At 48.3% G+C, this 18,954-nt stretch overlaps 1 protein-coding gene across 1 annotated transcript in view; it reads left to right on the top strand.

The window, feature by feature from the left end:
• Positions 1–12,349: 12,349 nt before the first annotated feature.
• The window catches only part of TTLL3 (tubulin tyrosine ligase like 3), a 162,469-nt gene continuing 155,864 nt past the window's right edge, over positions 12,350–18,954 (top strand). Inside the window, exon 1 of the mRNA XM_078661848.1 lies at positions 12,350–12,549. The gene's annotated coding sequence lies outside the window, so the exon portion shown is untranslated. The remainder of the gene's footprint in view (positions 12,550–18,954) is intronic.

The following is an 18,954-nucleotide window of genomic DNA, read 5'->3' as shown; positions in this document are numbered from 1 at the left end:
TCAAACGCCGCCCGTAGGTCGACAAACGCGACGTACAGGCTACCCCTTCCCAACTCAACGGTCTTCCACCGCAATATGGTGAAGCGGAAGACCTGGTCAATGGTACTAGTTGCTTGCCTAAATCCCGCTTGGTATGGGGAGAGGGCGCTATTATCTTCTACCCAGTCCATTAGCTGGTTTGTTACCATTCTCCCAACAATTTTCTGCATGGTGGCTATTAAACTTATAGGCCTGTAATTAGCAGGCAATGAGCGATCACCTTTCTTGTGAATGGGGATGATGGTTGCACCCTTCCAAATGTCTGGGACCACTGCCCCCTTTGCTAGGGCATTTACTACAAGATGGATGTATCTAGCCCATCTAGTCACATCATGTTTGAAAATATCGGGTGGGATACCGTCTGGACCTGGCGCCCTCCCACACTTCGCCGAGCAGATGGCAATTTCTGCTTCACTAAGGGAAAATAAATCTTTAGTTGCATAAACCGGTATTATATTATCAGCTACCACGGATTTGTTACTTTCCGCGTACTGTGGCCCAAAATAATCGACCCAGGCTTCCACTGGTACATTGCTGTCAGGTTTTACTGGGCCCGCACCACTACCCCACTTAATGATTTTCCAAAATAACATTGGGTCTTTAGTATCGGTGGCTTCTTGTAATTGGGCCCAATGGTCTTCGTCCCATTTCTTTTTGGCGCGATAAATGGCCAATTTGTACAGTTTCCTGTTCTTTACCACTGCGGCACGGTCCCTGTTCCTTATTGCATGCCCCAGGTCTAAACGTGCTTTTCTGCAGTGGTTATCAAACCACCTGCCCACTTCCTTAGTTTTCTTCCCTTTTCTTTTCTTGATGAAAAAGCATGGTCTTAAAAGGGAGAATAACTTATTATGAATTTCAGTGATACCGTTATCCCCTGGAACGACTGGGACGGCTGCTTCAATCGCGGAAATTGCACAATCGACCTTATTGGTGATATATATCATAGTGGCCTCATTTGCTAGTACCCTGGGCCATTTTAACCTGCGCTCATCGTTACTTAAAAAAGGGGTTTCATCGTGTGTCTCAAATGAGTTTCCTGGACTGGTATTCCACCACCTGTGGGACACACATAGGGGGTTGTGGTCACTTTCAACCCGAGGCCTAACAGCCATGTCAACAACCCCACTCCACAACTGGAGGCTACACAATATATAGTCAATTCGACTCCTATTAATACCATTATCAAAAGTGTAGCTGCCCTCCATGTCACCGGGTGTCCTACCGTTAAGAGCTCTAAGTCCATGTTCCAAACAAATTCCATTTAGCAACAAAATCTCTTTGGTCCATCGCTTCACAGGTTCCAAGTTAAGAGATGGTACTCCCCAGAGATTATCCACTTCACTCTCCATAGGGTCATTTGTGCAGTTCAAGGGTTCAAAAGTCCTATTTAAATCCCCAACAACTATCTTTGCATTTTCCTGGGAATTAGCCTCTATTGCATCCGACAACAACTCAATAGTTGATAGATTTGTTGCTTTATCTCCTCTCGCATAAACATTATATAAGTCAATTGATTGGCCCTTAGCAACAGGGATTCTTAATGCTTGTAGATCAATATTTCCCACGTCTAGGATTTTTATGTTTATGTGCAAATCCTGCCTAACCCAAACAGTTAGGCCACCCTTGGGCCGCCCTCTTCCTCCTTTTGAGGCTGGTATACAATAGTTCAAGTAACCTAGGCAAAAGAGTGGTTCACAAGCCCAGGTTTCTTGGAAACAACAAATGTCAAAACCACTTATGAAATCCACCCAAAGTTGGGAATCCAACTTGCTAGCCAACCCGGCAACATTCCAAGATAAAAGGGTACCAATATCAGTATTTGTCCCATCCCGATCTTTAACAAGTGAAAATACACGGGCTGACATTGGACTTTCCATTAGGCTACCCTGGCTTTCTAGATCAACTATTGGATCCACTGTTAAATCATCTATTACAGGGTATAAGACATTTGTGTTTGAAGTTCCCAGTCTTAAGTCACCTTCTTCAGCCGCACACCCAGCCTCACTGTTACTCACCAATGGATTTATAGCAGTGGTATTACTACTAACTTCACGTTGCCCTCCTGCCTCTTTTATAATTCCACCCATACTATCAATACCAGTATGTCAGTACCCCCAGCTCGGATCCTGCCATCCTACATGGGGATTGCAATGTATATGTGAAGTATGAATATGACCAGCAGGGGGAGGTGGTAGAGGAATAACTGGCCATGGGACAGTAGGGGGAATTAAAGGCTCATTGAGTAAGCTTGTTGTGATACTTGAGGGTCGGGGTAGAAAAAGGTAAGGTCCACAATACCAATACCACCCTTGTTTGTTCCCCATCCCTGTCTCGTTATCCATCCCGCTACCCTGGGATCTTGGAAATTAACCACTATACAGTCCCCCCCAAGGGTTTTTGGTGTATAACCCATCCAGTCAATTCTCCTTGCCCCTATTATTAGCCCATCAATATCACCCGGCAGAGGATGGTTTTCCTTTAACCAGTGCATGGTCTTGTTTTTAAGCATCTGGAAATTTTCTCTCTGACCTGGGGGTAGAGATGGTACATTGATAAGAACTGCCACATAGGGGAAGGAGTCTGGAGTAAGATTAATTGGGGGTTTTCTATAGGGTGGCTTTTGCAAGGGCAGTGGATTAGATTTGGGAATTTGGGGGACAAATTGAAGGGGAGGTTTCTGCACCTGTAGTTTATTATTTGCTTGGGACGTTGCTAAAGATTTACCAGTCAGCTGGCATACATTAGCCCCGTTTCCTCCCCCCGAGATGTTTGGAGGTATACATATGCTATTGGTTACGTTTGCAGAGGCTAACACTTTACCCACTTGTTGGCACAGAGTAACCTCAACGTTTGCAACAGCCGGTGGGTTTTGTATCTGGGCTAGTATAGGCTGTGCAGGCTGTGTTGAAGTCGACTGCAATGGTTCAAAACCGGCAGCCTCTCTCTCAGCCCTGCCTAAAGTTTTTATAACGCCTTTAGCTGGGGGTTTGTTTTGTTTTGAAGGTGGAGGGGAGGCATTCTGGGGAATTCTACCCTTGTCCTGTACATAGTGGTTATTTGCGACCTGGGAGTTTGTGTTTACTTCCACCCTATTTGCTTTGATTAAGGATTTTGTAGAATAGAAATTGTCTAAAGTTGTCTGTTCGAAGTGGTTTAACCTATCTACGAGCTTAGCAATTCTATCCTCGATAGGGGTAAGTAATTGTCTAAACATTTTTTCTAGTTCTGGGAGCACGTGTGCAAATAATACAGTGTTTTCATTACTTGATACATTGGAAACAGTGCATGAATTGTCCGCTATGTCTTGATTTTCCTGGGATACAGAGATAGTTGGTGTTACACTTCCAGAACTTCGGACTTGTTCATTACCTGCCTTTCCAATGTTCACAAGTTTATGTAACTTCCTGAATTTTTGTGGAGGTCTAGCCGCCTTTTTAGATTTATTTACGGAAGCTGGTTGTTTCCTTTTGGACCCAATTTTCGAATTGGCCGGTATAACCTGAGAACCTAGATCAGGCTGCGGTGATAAATTAAAGTTACCACCACAAGGATTATTTGGATCTGCCACGACACTCTTGTTTGCTTTATCACCCTGGACCTCAGAGTGTTCGTGTGTGACTGGTAGGTTCACTGATGATAGGGGGGTTACCAAAGTGGGGTAGGCTACAATTGAAGACTTGTCCGTGGAGTTCTTAAGAATTTCAATGGATAGCCTACGCTCTGCACGCTTCTCAGCCAAAGTTAATTCCTTATCTATAGTCAATGATCGATTAAAAAAGAATTTATCTAAGGGACCAATGGTCAAAGGACCAGGCTCCGCCGGTAGAATCGTCAGGTGGGCAATTACAGGGCTTGTATTTTCAGACATCGCCATATCGTTTACAAATGGTGCAAGTTTGTGCAAAATAGTCTATGTCACTTACTGAGGTAGGTGGTATATGGCACTGCCAAGAGGGGAGGCCCAGCCCGGCCTCCTTCGGCCCCGGACGGCCACAGACGGTCCCGCCCTTGTCCCGGGCTTCTCCCGGCGCCCTCCCGCGCGCTCCCGCGCAGCGGAAGTAGCCCCTGTTCTTAGAAGATGTGACGAGCGCAGGGGGCGTGGCTAGCAGGGAGAGCGGGGCCAGGTGTTCCAAATTGGCCGAGCAGGGACTCCTGGGCAATGGAGTCCCTGCACTCGCGCTCGCAGCCCTGCCCTGCCCCTACGCTCACCGGTGACAGTAACTCCAAGCAGGGACACACCTCCTCACGAAGCGGGACCCGCGAAGCGGGTACCGCGAGCAGTCAAGCAGTCAGCAGTCAGGTAGCACGAAGGCACACACAGCGGGCAGCCCAACAGGGACGTCGATAATCCAGCAAGCAGGTTGTAGGAGTCCCGCCGGTCAGCAGATGAAAGGGAGTTTTAAAGACCTCTTCCCAGCAGCGCAGGGGGCGTGGCTAGCAGGGAGAGCGGGGCCAGGTGTTCCAAATTGGCCGACCAGGGACTCCTGGGCAATGGAGTCCCTGCACTCGCGCTCGCAGCCCTGCCCTGCCCCTACGCTCACCGGTGACAGTAACTCCAAGCAGGGACACACCTCCTCACGAAGCGGGACCCGCGAAGCGGGTACCGCGAGCAGTCAAGCAGTCAGCAGTCAGGTAGCACGAAGGCACACACAGCGGGCAGCCCAACAGGGACGTCGATAATCCAGCAAGCAGGTTGTAGGAGTCCCGCCGGTCAGCAGATGAAAGGGAGTTTTAAAGACCTCTTCCCAGCAGCGCAGGGGGCGTGGCTAGCAGGGAGAGCGGGGCCAGGTGTTCCAAATTGGCCGAGCAGGGACTCCTGGGCAATGGAGTCCCTGCACTCGCGCTCGCAGCCCTGCCCTGCCCCTACGCTCACCGGTGACAGTAACTCCAAGCAGGGACACACCTCCTCACGAAGCGGGACCCGCGAAGCGGGTACCGCGAGCAGTCAAGCAGTCAGCAGTCAGGTAGCACGAAGGCACACACAGCGGGCAGCCCAACAGGGACGTCGATAATCCAGCAAGCAGGTTGTAGGAGTCCCGCCGGTCAGCAGATGAAAGGGAGTTTTAAAGACCTCTTCCCAGCAGCGCAGGGGGCGTGGCTAGCAGGGAGAGCGGGGCCAGGTGTTCCAAATTGGCCGAGCAGGGACTCCTGGGCAATGGAGTCCCTGCACTCGCGCTCGCAGCCCTGCCCTGCCCCTACGCTCACCGGTGACAGTAACTCCAAGCAGGGACACACCTCCTCACGAAGCGGGACCCGCGAAGCGGGTACCGCGAGCAGTCAAGCAGTCAGCAGTCAGGTAGCACGAAGGCACACACAGCGGGCAGCCCAACAGGGACGTCGATAATCCAGCAAGCAGGTTGTAGGAGTCCCGCCGGTCAGCAGATGAAAGGGAGTTTTAAAGACCTCTTCCCAGCAGCGCAGGGGGCGTGGCTAGCAGGGAGAGCGGGGCCAGGTGTTCCAAATTGGCCGAGCAGGGACTCCTGGGCAATGGAGTCCCTGCACTCGCGCTCGCAGCCCTGCCCTGCCCCTACGCTCACCGGTGACAGTAACTCCAAGCAGGGACACACCTCCTCACGAAGCGGGACCCGCGAAGCGGGTACCGCGAGCAGTCAAGCAGTCAGCAGTCAGGTAGCACGAAGGCACACACAGCGGGCAGCCCAACAGGGACGTCGATAATCCAGCAAGCAGGTTGTAGGAGTCCCGCCGGTCAGCAGATGAAAGGGAGTATTATTTAAAATGACTATAAAAATTAATTTTGAAAAGTAAAACAGCTGTTCTGTGGAACTCTGGGAGACGCCGTGCACACCGGGAGTGGTAATAGTCCTGAGATGACGGTGGCATGTCAAGCAACCTCTGCAAATATTTTTCCCTACTGAGGAAGGTATTTAACCAGAAACACGTGTCTAGGGATATGATTTGAGAATACACGGGCACTGGCCACGAAATGTTTGAAAATTTTGAGAACTTCTAACTAAAACTAAGAATACTGAACTACAATGACCATGAGGCAATGGGGTAATCCGGCAAGGACATGTTCGCGGCTCTCCCACCCCGTTTTGTATTGTATAAAAAGGCTCCCGTGAGCCTATGAGCTGACGAGCTCTGGGAGACGCCCGTGCACACCGGGAGTGGTAATAGACCTGAGGAGATGACGGTGGCATGTCAAGCAACCTCTGCAAATATTTTTCCCTACTGATGAAGGTATTTAACCAGAAACACGTGTCTAGGGATATGATTTGAGAATACACGGGCACTGGCCACGAACTTTTTGAACATTTTGAGAACTTCGAACTAAAACTAAGAATACTGAACTACAATGACCATGAGGCAATGGGGTAATCCGGCAAGGACCTGTTCGCGGCTCTCCCACCCCCTTTTGTACTGTATAAAATGGCTCCCGCGAGCCTTTGAGCTGACGAGCTCTGGAACACGCACGTGCACACCAGGAGTGGTAATAGTCCTGAGGAGATGACGGTGGCATGTGAAGCAACCTCTGCAAATATTTTGTCCCTACTGATGAAGGTATTTAACCAGAAACACGTGTCTAGGGATATGATTTGAAAATACACGGGCACTGGCCACGAACTTTTTGAACATTTTGAGAACTTCAAACTAAAACTAAGAATACTGAACTACAATGACCATGAGGCAATGGGGTAATCCGGCAAGGACATGTTCGCGGCTCTCCCACCCCCTTTTGTATCCTATTGCCTAATTCTCCTGCGTAGGGTCCCCCAGGTCAGTGACGCCCCAACTGACTCCAAAGTTTCCATCCCTTTTCTTTTATAGTCCCAGGTCAGGTGACAACTCTCTGAAACGGCAGTTGGTGACCACTCCCCTATTCCGGAAGGTTCCAGGAGCTTCCTCACTCTAGCTATGGGCAGGGAAGGTAGGCTGGTGTTGCAACAATGTTTAGGGGTTCCAGCCAACTCCTGGCTACTAGAGTGCGTCTACAAAGACCACGCTGCAGTACCAGGTGTCAGTTGAAGCCATATTGGGGGAAGAGAGCACCTGCACATTAACATTGATTAGCAATGGGGAGGTGCTCGGAGACCTAAGGCCAACAAAAAGGAGGTGGAAAAAAAATGAGGTAAGAGCGAAAAAAATAGGGAAAGACCACCCTAGGGCTGACAGGTCTAACAATGTGTATCGGTTATTTTCCCTACCTGTTAGAAGCTGGCTTCTGTGCTTCCCTTCTGAAAAAAACAAACCTATAGAAGACAGATCCTAAGAACTATCGTCCGATTTCTAGACTCCGGCTACCTGCTAAGATGGCGGAGAAAGCCAAGAACAATATTCTATCGGAATACATTGAAAAGAATGATTTCTTTGATGACACTCAATTCGGGTTTTGTAAACATCACAGTACCGAATTGGCACTAATCACAGCCTCCGAAATGATTAGGCAGTCTGTCGACTCGGGGGGGGGGGGGGGGGGTCTGCTTGACTACTTGGCGGCATTTGACACCATGAACCATCAGAAACTTCTGGAAATTCTGAGGGGGATCGGTGTCAAAGGGAAGGCTCTTACCGTATCTGAATCATTCCTATTGGGTAGAGAACAGTTTGTGGCCTTAGATAACTTTAGGTCACCAAATTTTACAGTACCCGATGGGGTGCCATAGGGATCATCCCTGAGCCCCACGCTTTTTAATGTTTATTTTGCACCAGTGGCAAAACTGGTTAGATCACTGGGGTTCTCTGCTGTCTCCTATGCGGATGATACGCAGATTATCGTCTCAGTGTCAGGATCCCCTACTGACACTGTGAAGCGGTTCCAGTCCTGCCTCCGCCAGGTGGGGGCATGGATGGCTGCCAATTGTTTAAAACTGAACTCCAGTAAGACAGAGGTTTTACTTTTTGGGGCTCACACCAACTTCTGGTCACCAGATCTCTGGCCCCTGGAATCGGGACCACTACCACAAGGTTAAGAATTTGGGAGTCACTTTTGACTCCAAACTTTCATTTGAATACCACGTCAATCAGGTTACCTCCCTCTCTTTTTATACATTAAAAATCCTTCAAAAAATCCTCCCATTCATTCCAGCTGAGCTTCGTAAGCTGGTGGTCTCAGCACTTGTTCTCTGGAGAGCCGATTATTGCAATGGGCTGTTTAATAACCTCTGCAAAAAATGCTTAGCAAACTGCAGGTTGTCCAGAATGCCGCAGCCAGGGTCCTGCTGAATATTCCAAGATATAAATGTATTAATCAGTTTCTTCGGCATTGAAGGATCTACATTGGCTGCCAATAAAAAAAAGTATAGAGTTCAAGGCTCTTTGTATTGTTTTCAGGACCATGTTCTCAGGGTGAAAAAATGCTCCTGGGGAGGGAGAAGTTTTTTGTTGGGTGCTACTAGGCTGTGGAATTTTCTCCCAATAAATCTGAAACACGAGAATAATCTGTTAGCTTTCAGGAAGGCGCTAAAGACTATTTAGTCGTTAAGGTCTGTCGAACCTCAGCCTCAATAAATAAGCGCCTTGACACCCTTGGGTGAATGTTTCGCGCTCTTTAAATCGCCATTTCATTTATGTGCAAAGCATTTTCATCTGCTGATTGGTCTGTGCAGTGAAAGTGGAATTTCAGCCGACATAGTGAAGCCTGCACTGTTGTGATCTGCTGTGAAGTTCACTCTCACGGTACCACCGTGTCACACGATAACAGCTCTCTTCACGAGGTGACCTGGTAAAGAGACGAAACCACATCGGGTGAGCTGGAACCCTATGCACAGACCATGTGTGTTTGCGCTGCGCAGCTGATGTCCAGAAACATTTTTGTGGCACTAGATGAGCTGGAAACCCCTGCAGAGAGTGGGTTTTCCAGCCCGTGTGTTTGCTCTGCACAACTGATGTCCAGTAGGGTGTTCCTTGCACCAGGTGAGCTGGAAACCTCTGCAGAGAGTGGGTTTTCCAGATCGTGTGTTTGCTCTGCACAACTGATGTCCAGTAGGGTGTTTCTTGCACTAGATGAGCTGGAAACCTCTGCAGAGAGTGGGGTTTCCATACCGTGTGTTTGTGCTGCGCAGCTGATGTCCAGCAGGGTGTTTCTTGCACCAGATGAGCTGGAAACCCCTGCAGAGAGTGGGTTTTCCAGACCGTGTGTTTGCTCTGCACAACTGATGTCCAGTAGGGTGTTTCTTGCACCAGATGAGCTGGAAACCTCTGCACAGAGTGGGTTTTCCAGACCGTGTGTTTGCGCTGCGCAGCTGATGTCCAGTAGGGTGTTTCTTGCACCAGGTGAGCTGGAAACCTCTGCACAGAGTGGAGTTTCCATACCGTGTGTTTGCTCTGCACAACTGATGTCCAGTAGGGTGTTTCTTGCACCAGATGAGCTGGAAAACTCTGCACAGAGTGGGTTTTCCAGACCGTGTGTTTGCTCTGCACAACTGATGTCCAGTAGGGTGTTTCTTGCACCAGATGAGCTGGAAACCTCTGCACAGAGTGGGTTTTCCAGACCGTGTGTTTGCTCTGCACAACTGATGTCCTGTAGGGTGTTTCTTGCACCAGATGGGCTGGAAACCTCTGCACAGAGTGGGTTTTCCAGACCGTGTGTTTGCTCTGCACAACTGATGTCCAGTAGGGTGTTTCTTGCACTAGATGAGCTGGAAACCTCTGCAGAGAGTGGGGTTTCCATACCGTGTGTTTGCTCTGCACAACTGATGTCCAGTAGGGTGTTTCTTGCACCAGATGAGCTGGAAACCTCTGCAGAGAGTGGGTTTTCCAGACCGTGTGTTTGCTCTGCACAACTGATGTCCAGTAGGGTGTTTCTTGCACCAGATGAGCTGGAAACCTCTGCACAGAGTGGGTTTTCCAGACCGTGTGTTTGCGCTGCGCAGCTGATGTCCAGTAGGGTGTTTCTTGCACCAGGTGAGCTGGAAACCTCTGCACAGAGTGGAGTTTCCATACCGTGTGTTTGCTCTGCACAACTGATGTCCAGTAGGGTGTTTCTTGCACCAGATGAGCTGGAAACCTCTGCACAGAGTGGGTTTTCCAGACCGTGTGTTTGCTCTGCACAACTGATGTCCAGTAGGGTGTTTCTTGCACCAGATGGGCTGGAAACCTCTGCACAGAGTGGGTTTTCCAGACCGTGTGTTTGCTCTGCACAACTGATGTCCAGTAGGGTGTTTCTTGCACTAGATGAGCTGTAAACCTCTGCAGAGAGTGGGGTTTCCATACCGTGTGTTTGCTCTGCACAACTGATGTCCAGTAGGGTGTTTCTTGCACTAGATGAGCTGGAAACCTCTGCAGAGAGTGGGGTTTCCAGACCGTGTGTTTGCTCTGCACAACTGATGTCCAGTAGGGTGTTTCTTGCACCAGATGAGCTGGAAACCTCTGCACAGAGTGGGTTTTCCAGACCGTGTGTTTGCTCTGCACAACTGATGTCCAGTAGGGTGTTTCTTGCACTAGATGAGCGGGAAACCCCTGCAGAGAGTGGGTTTTCCAGACCGTGTGTTTGCTCTGCACAACTGATGTCCAGTAGGGTGTTTCTTGCACTAGATGAGCTGGAAACCCCTGCAGAGAGTGGGTTTCCAGACCGTGTGTTTGCTCTGCACAACTGATGTCCAGTAGGGTGTTTCTTGCACTAGATGAGCTGGAAACCTCTGCAGAGAGTGGGGTTTCCATACCGTGTGTTTGCTCTGCACAACTGATGTCCAGTAGGGTGTTTCTTGCACCAGATGAGCTGGAAACCTCTGCACAGAGTGGGTTTTCCAGACCGTGTGTTTGCTCTGCACAAATGATGTCCAGTAGGGTGTTTCTTGCACCAGATGGGCTGGAAACCTATGCACAGAGTGGGTTTCTACACCGTGTCTATTGCACGACTCCTGTTCTGTGCAGAAAACCTGCGCCACTGCTGTCCACATTCTGTGTGTGATGGCAGGCCCTGCTTTGCAAAAACAGGCAAAACGCAAATTTACAAAAGAGGGCCCTGGGGAGAATTTTTACCGACCCTGCAGTCTCCAATCCCCAAAATCTATCTGAAAAAACACACAAGAGGAGACTACCGGTCAATACGCATAAACCAATAAGAGACTCGGATAAAAGGAAGACACAGAGCAACACTGATTCAACCTCACTTGGTCGAGATGAATCCCATCAGCCCACCATGCTGGCGGAGCGTCGTCATCTGGGAGCTGGTGACATGAGATCTATGGAGTCCACCCCTTATTAGGGGGACTTTACTGCACTAGATGCACAACCAATGATTGGCCCAGCCAAGTGTGATCTCAAAAAGTGGTGCTGATGGTTTGCAGTGCAAAGTGAAGGTGAAAATTAAAAATGGCTACCAGGACAAAAAATATGTTTAAAGAAGGTTGTCCTAGTGTCAAGATTAAAAACATAGCCTGATAGTTTGAGAGAATAACTATCGTATAGCAATAGGGAAAAGGTCAACACGTTTCAGCCGTACAGGTAAAAATGCCCGGCTTTCGTCAGGACCCAGGAGATTATACGCTACTGCAAGAATAATACAATAAGTGTGTGGAAAAAAAAGAACATTACTTCAATAGGAAACTTGTATATTCGTGGTTCTCAACCACCCTACCAGAACCTGACGTGCACAGATGTGCAAAGGTTTCCGAGTTAGTAAAAATATAGTTTCTTTCCCATCTTTATGTGGGAGTACGCCTCACCTCACCCGGCAACTGCTCGGTAGAAGAGGCCCCGCTCTGTCCGTCGGTACCCCAGGCATGGACCAAGCCGAGGGGGTGCAGATGAGCTGGAAACCTCTGCACAGAGTGGGTTTCTAGACCGTGTCTATTGCACGACTCCTGTTCTGTGCAGAAAACCTGCGCCACTGCTGTGCACATTCTGTGTGTGATGGCAGCCCCTGCGTTGCATCTCAGCTGTGTGTAGAGGCAGTATGCAGCTTGGCTTCCTGTTTCATACCTGTTGTGTGTGAGGTAGCCTTGCAGTGTTTCTGCGCTTGTCCTGGGTGCGAGGGACGCTTGCACCTCTGCTACCTTTGTGATACCAGTTTAACGAGCCTTTCTTGGCCAGATTGGGAAAACCTTCCCACAGTGTGTCTTTCTGAAGTTTTGTACATCTTTTCTCCATAGAAAAGCCAGCTCGATTGTCTTTGCCAATGTCTGTTTACTACATCACTGAAGAGCACGTGTCTTTTTATAGCGCTTCAGAGGGGCTTCTCAGAGTGGTCGCCGACCCCAGACATGAACTGGTCTGACCGGGCAGGATGCGCCCTGAGAAGCCGGTGCACATGGTGAGAACCAGCGGCAGCCATTGGCTGTGTGTCCTGCTGCCATGGCGACCGTCTCCAGGTGACAGCAAACAGAGGCAGGAGGCCGGGATTCTGAGGGCTCCAGAGCTCCTGGTACCTGGTGGGGGATGGAGGAGGCGGGGGGTCCTCGCCCCTCTGATGTTTGACGCCCGGCGGCTGGTGGATGGAAGGGGGACAGGCCCAGTGACCACTGGTGCTGGCGGGGGCCACTGGCCCAGGGGCAGCGACCCATCGCCGACTGGGAGAGGCCAGCAGACTGGTGGACGCGGCACGGGGTAAGGATCAGCGCATGCCCTGTCCATCCACTCCCAGCGCCTAGACTCCAGCGCTCAGGCGCTACATACTGATGAGTGCAGCATTCCGCAACACCAGCTGTCATCCTTGGCCCTTCGACGATTCAGATCTGCAGGTTTCATTCTTTAAAGTATCGTATGTTTACAAATCTATGACACCCATGAAGAAAAGTTCGCGTTCTGTTGCTAAGGTCTTGGAAAGTGCATTTACTCGAATGTGTGTGGACTGTAGGTTGTGGTTGCACACATGTGTCTGATGCATGCTGTGCACGAGACTTCACGCCGCCAGTGGAGATGGCATGGGGCAATTGAACATGCCCGCTGCCAGAAATGTTAGCTGCTCCTCGTGTGTCCAAGAAAGACTTCTGTGTGCTCTGGGCAGTGACTATCTTTATTGGAACCACAGAAACAGCGCACAGATGGTAGGTGCACTCACTGGGGTGCCTTAAACGGCATGAAGAGATGTCTGGGTGTGTGTGTGTGTGTGTATATATATATATATATATTTATTTTTTTACTGAAAAAACTAAGTTTAAAGTAACGTTATAGTTAAGTGAAGATTTCAGTGTCACCATAATGTTTTAAACAAAAAAAAACGACTGAAATGCATCAGTTCTAGTTATCTCAAGTAACTATAACTTGTGCCCTAAAAATACTGTAACACACAACCTCACCATGCACAGCTAATTACCAAATGTAAGCCCAACTCCTGGAGCACATGGCCTTCGGCTGTGTGCGAGGGGGTGGTTACAGGGCTGGCCCGTGGCCAGAACCTGGCTTTTTGTTTTTAGAAAGGGGAGGGGGTGTATGTGATAGAGATCGCAGGTCACCCGACCAATATTTTCACCACTTAGGTTTCGGGCCCATATACTTCAATTCACCATATACATTGATCAGATGACCTTACAATCTACTACCAATAACCATGAGTCCTTTCGATTGTTTCTAGAGTACCCGACTTACCAACCACCGTTACGGGTACCTATGACCACGATGGGTCAGGGAGCTAGCTGTAAAAGGAAAAGCAGGAAAAAATAATACAATCCCAACTTTAAATAACTTTGATATTTATCAAATGACCACGGACAACTAGGAAGTTTTACGAATTTTATCTAGAAATCAGTTTCGGAAATTATAAGGTTTACAGTTAAAAGGCAGTCAATAATCAAGATGACGAAAATCACATATCCATAAAGGAACAAAGTAAGGGTAAACATTTAGATTTCTAAAAATAGTGAGACAGGGAACACGCTAAGTAGAGGTTAAAGTGGAATTCAAGAATAGACATCTCTAAAGGGGCAAACTTATGCAAGTATACATTTATACTATGGGAAATGTATTTCAGAAATATGAATGGGAAATTAGGAATCCTAAACAACTATAATAAGAGTGAAAAATGGAATATGCTATAACTCTAGAAAATTACTTCAGTCAGTTTTATATGTGAAAATTATAGACCACATCAGGAAATTGCAAACTGAAATGGAGAAAATGACTTCTAAAAGGTAGGGTAACATAGGAACACGCTATGAAATTAAATGCAAATGACTTTAGGATATGCAATGGTTGCGGAAAGCATGGAAAATTTTACATATGCAAAGGTATGTCTTTATTGAAGCAAAGACAGAAAATAGAAAGGTGCAGTTTTAGAGTTTCAGCAAGATATTTACCTAGACTGGTGTGAAAACCAACCCTGGCCACGGGTCAGTTAAGGACAGGGAATACCCCCAGGAAGGACAGACATCAACGGGACAGCAGGTGCAGACTGGACACCCCAGGACCGGACAGGAAACCCAGATTAGGATCAGGACAGGACCACCAGGATACGACCAGCACCCGCAGTTCGGAAGCAACGCCTGCGCTCCACCCTCTCTGCAGCTATCAGTCAGAACCCCGATTGGGTTAGCGAACTCCCCAGCAAAGTGCTCCGCCAGCACTTAAGGTTTAGTAAAACCTTAGAGTCTATGGTCAAATTCGGACAGAGTGCTCCGCAGCGCTCTGTATTCAGTCACCTATTGAGTGCGTTGGGTCAGTGACAGGTCAGCTATTCAGACAAGTCGGACAAATTCCCTAGGTGAACCTAGGCTAGTTATACTGTTTTCGGGTCAGTGTACCACCCCCCAATGTTGCAAAGTGTCAGAATCCCCAATTTCGATTGGTCCTAAGGTAGGATGGGTTAACACACCAATCAGAACAGACTTTTCTAAGGCCTAATTTACATTCTAGGGTACCGCCTAGCAAGATTGGGGTTCCCATGAGAAGTCGCACTGAATACAATAGGAAAGAATACATTGTATATAATGTAGCACAATTTGGTCTCTCTGGCTGGGTGAAGGTGCATCTTCCCAGGCATGTCTTGGCAGCGTCTTTCTCTTGGCGCTGTCACAACGGCACCTCGCTACTTCTGGTCCTGCGCAGTACCGCACTCCAAAATGGACTCACAAACCCCCATCACCCCTCCGTGCCGAGGACACATGAAAAGTAAGCGAAAACAAATTAACACATAGAAATAAATGAATGTATTACATGTTGTGATTTCGTACTTCAGGTTTATCATCATAAAAATATACTATGCGATTTAGGGTAAGTGCAACAGACAATATCACAAGAGCAGCGGCGCAAGCTTCACCACGTTATCACATCAAGCTGCCATTTTATGGCTATTACGCATGCGCACCCTTTCCCTCCAAACTGTAACTACGTCACGTCACGTGATTATATCTAACGCATGCGCAGAAGCAAAATTCAAGCAGCGGCCATTTTTATTTACAAGGGTTATTTGTATTAATAAAACACATAGGCAAGCATCACTAAGATACACACGCACATTCGAAATACATAAAATTAGTAAAACGAAAAATTGGGATTACAGGATTATAACAGATTTCGAGGTTCTTGACTCGAGCAAGTCGCGATGCGAAATCTTGCTCTATCAATCCCCCCTTTGATGATATTTACTATCATCACAAAATAACGGAACCAGATGCCAACTTTCTTTCACACTTTGTACAACTCTATCTCCTCCAACAGGCGATTCAGTTTCTCTTTCTCATTTTTGGTAGGGTGAGAATTTTTCACCCTTTTGTAAATTTGATTATTCATTTCTTCTAATTCGAGTTCATCCATACTTCTTTTCACACCTCTAGCATTCACTGGGTACTTCTTTGTGTGTTTGCGACATTTGCAACAGACGAATATGAGAAATAGGATAAACCCTATCACTCCAATTGGCATCAGTACCTTAAACAATAAGCTTTTACCTAAACTAGCAAACCGGCTTCTACAGGAAGTGCCGTTGTGCCCGCTGGATGACGTGGAAGCTGGTTACGAAATTGAGCACCAGAGATCCGAGCCTATGGTATGATGGGGCGTTGCGTGTCTTGAAGGGGAGCTGTAGACGGGCGGAGAGAGCCTGGCGGAAGACGTATGATGCTGACATGAAAGCCGCGTACGTTGCTTCCGTCAAGACCTATCATCGAGCTATTTGTAAAACTCGTGCGGCGTTTTATGCACTGGAATTCCGCAATAGCTCGAACCCGTCCAAGACTATATTTAAAGCCGTTAAAGATCTTTTGGCGAAAAGAACTACCTCCCCGGCAGTTGGCTCCATCTCCCACTGTGAGGCACTAGGTCTCTTCTTTTTGGAGAAGGTTCAAGTTATTTATCAGGCTTTTCCGGCTATTGGGCACTACCCGGGAACTCAAGAAGGCACTCAAGGACACACCACACTGCACTCCTTTCCTCCGTTACTTCCGGAGGGATTTAACAAACTTGCGGCGCAGATCAAGTCGGGTTCTCCCTCTGATCCAGTAAGATCAGCTCTTTTTAGGGACCAGTCTTTCCTGGGTCGATCCGCAGTGTGCTCCTTGATTAACCTTTCACTGACCTCGGGTGTGGTTACGATCAAATGGAAGCAGGCGGTGGTTTCTCCAATCCTGAAGAAGCCTTCGATGGATCCCGTGAAACCCGAGAGCTACCGACCGATTTCATTACTTCCTTGGGCGGCGAAGGTGGCAGAGGCGCATGTTAACTTGGCCCTGTCAGAACATCTCGCTCGGGCCAATGTCCTCGATCCCACGCAGAATGGCTTCCGTGCTGGGCACAGCACGGAAACGGCTCTTCTTGCGATGGTGGAACACCTGCGTACGGTGCTGGATGCTGGTCAGACGGCGGCGCTGGTATTATTAGACCTCAGCGCCGCCTTTGACACCGTCTCTCACAGCATTCTGTTGCACCGGTTGGAGGAGATTGGTGTCGGGGTACAGGCCCTGCAGTGGTTCCGCTCCTTCCTCGACGATCGTTCCTTTAGCGTGGCCATCCCTCCCTTTCAGTCCAAATTCCATCCGCTGGCCATGGGGGTTCCGCAGGGATCCTCGCTGAGTCCCACGTTATTTAATCTATACGTGAGACCGCTGGCTGAGGTCGCAAGGCAGTGGGGCCTTATTATGGTCTCGTATGCCGATGACACTCAGCTGGCGGTTACTCTCAGCGGGGATGCGGAGGCTGATGCCCCCAGGTTTCAGAATGGACTGAAGGCGGTGGACAGCTGGATGACGGCGCACTGTCTCCAGCTTAACGCATCTAAGACCGAGGTTATGATTGTCGGAAAGAGAGCGGAGCTTTGGGGGGACAGCTGGTGGCCTGCGGAACTGGGACCATCACCTACCCCGGTCTCAGAATTAAAAAACCTGGGAGTTTGGCTGGACAGCAGCCTTAACTTTGTTGCCCATACCAAAAAAAACGCGGCCTGTTGTTTTGGCGTTCTCCGGGGCCTAAGACCAGTCCTTAAATTTTTCGATGCCCCGACCAGGCAGCTGGTGATTCAGGCAACGGTAATCTCCCGGCATGATTACGCCAGTTCTCTCCTGGTGGGCGCTAACCAGGCAGAAATTACCCGTCTGCAGCGGGTTCAAAACGCTGCAGCCAGAGCAATAGTAGGCCTACCAAGATACTGTTCCGTCTCCAATGTTCTCCGCTCCCTGCACTGGTTGCCGGTGAAGATGAGGATTCACTTTAAGGTTTTGTGTTTGGCTTTTAAAATTCTGAAAGGCACTGCCCCTCAGATTCTGTCTGATCTCCTGTCCCTTTATGTCCCGGCACGCTCTTTACGATCTTTGGGCCAGGCCCTGGCCGTGGTCCCCCGTTTTAAGCTGTGTCGAGCCGGTGGCCGATCCTTCCGTGTGAAGGCTGCGGCCATCTGGAATTCCCTTCCGGCTGAGATTCGTATGCTGGAGGATCTTTTACATTTTAGGAAAGCCATCAAAACTTTTTTATTCTAATCTCCCTGTAGTCGTTTTTTCCCTGTTTTTTGTTGGTAGTGTTATGTTTTTTGCTTGTCGGGCGCCAGGATGCTCCTTCGCTGGAGCAGGTGTGCGCCTAATAAAAAATATTAACATAACATAACATAACAATGACCTACATTGGAGAGACCATCAACCAGTCTCTTCCAGGCACTGTCAACCTCTAGTGGTTTGAGTTCCTTTTCCAAATTAGTAATGTTTTTCACATATCTTTTGAGCTGTACACTTTTGTCCGGAATGTAAGTGCAACAATGTTGCGCCTTCAACATCCGGCAGACTCCGCCCTCTTTTGCTAAGAAAGTATCAAGCGCAAGTCTGTTCTGCAAAACCATTGATCTGATCGCAACAATTTCGGTATTGACCAACAGAAATCCATGAGCTGTGTCAGTAGACAGCACATCCACTATTGTGGATAATTTGCAAATTCTGTGAGTGTTCAGAACCACTCCCACTCCAGGTATCAGTGCACTAAAAATACTACCCATTATTTCTCCTACGCTTTCTCTTTTACTACGCACTAAGCCATTAGTGTTTTCATTGCTTCCAGCAATTTCATTCACATGGTATATTTTCGGGAAAACAATGCCAAAGTAGCAGCTTCCATACCAGTGATCCGGCAATTTGAAATAAGCCTTGTTCCCACATATATAATAAATTCCAGGAAACACAGGTTCTGACCCATTTTTGAAACCCCACCCCCAATTACCTTGTAATTGTGTTCACATTGACTGGAACCAATGAAAATGTTATTATAATAACTAGTCTTCTCGCGATGAAGACAGAGTTTCCCTTTCCTTTCCAAATCCAGCAACAAAGCAGGCCCTGCCCCGCCATTTGAGGTGCTTTCCATGTCCTCAGCCCATTTTGGGGTTTTCTGTCTTTTGTCATTTGCCTTTCTTTGGAAACTCTCCCTCCTTTTCTCTGCCATGTTCAAAAATATTTTCTCTTGTTCATGTAATGAACAGGTCAAGTTGTCCCTGTGTGCGTCATTTAGGTCTATGGTACCTATAGTCAGAAAGTATTCTCCCATATAGCGTGTAACGTCACTTTTAGTATGTACAGGATTCAGATTTCCACGTATAGGAAG

Source organism: Lissotriton helveticus, chromosome 9 (assembly GCF_964261635.1).
Source record: "Lissotriton helveticus chromosome 9, aLisHel1.1, whole genome shotgun sequence".
In the NCBI taxonomy this organism is placed as follows: domain Eukaryota; kingdom Metazoa; phylum Chordata; class Amphibia; order Caudata; family Salamandridae; genus Lissotriton; species Lissotriton helveticus.
This window is presented reverse-complemented; position numbering and strand designations above follow the sequence as displayed.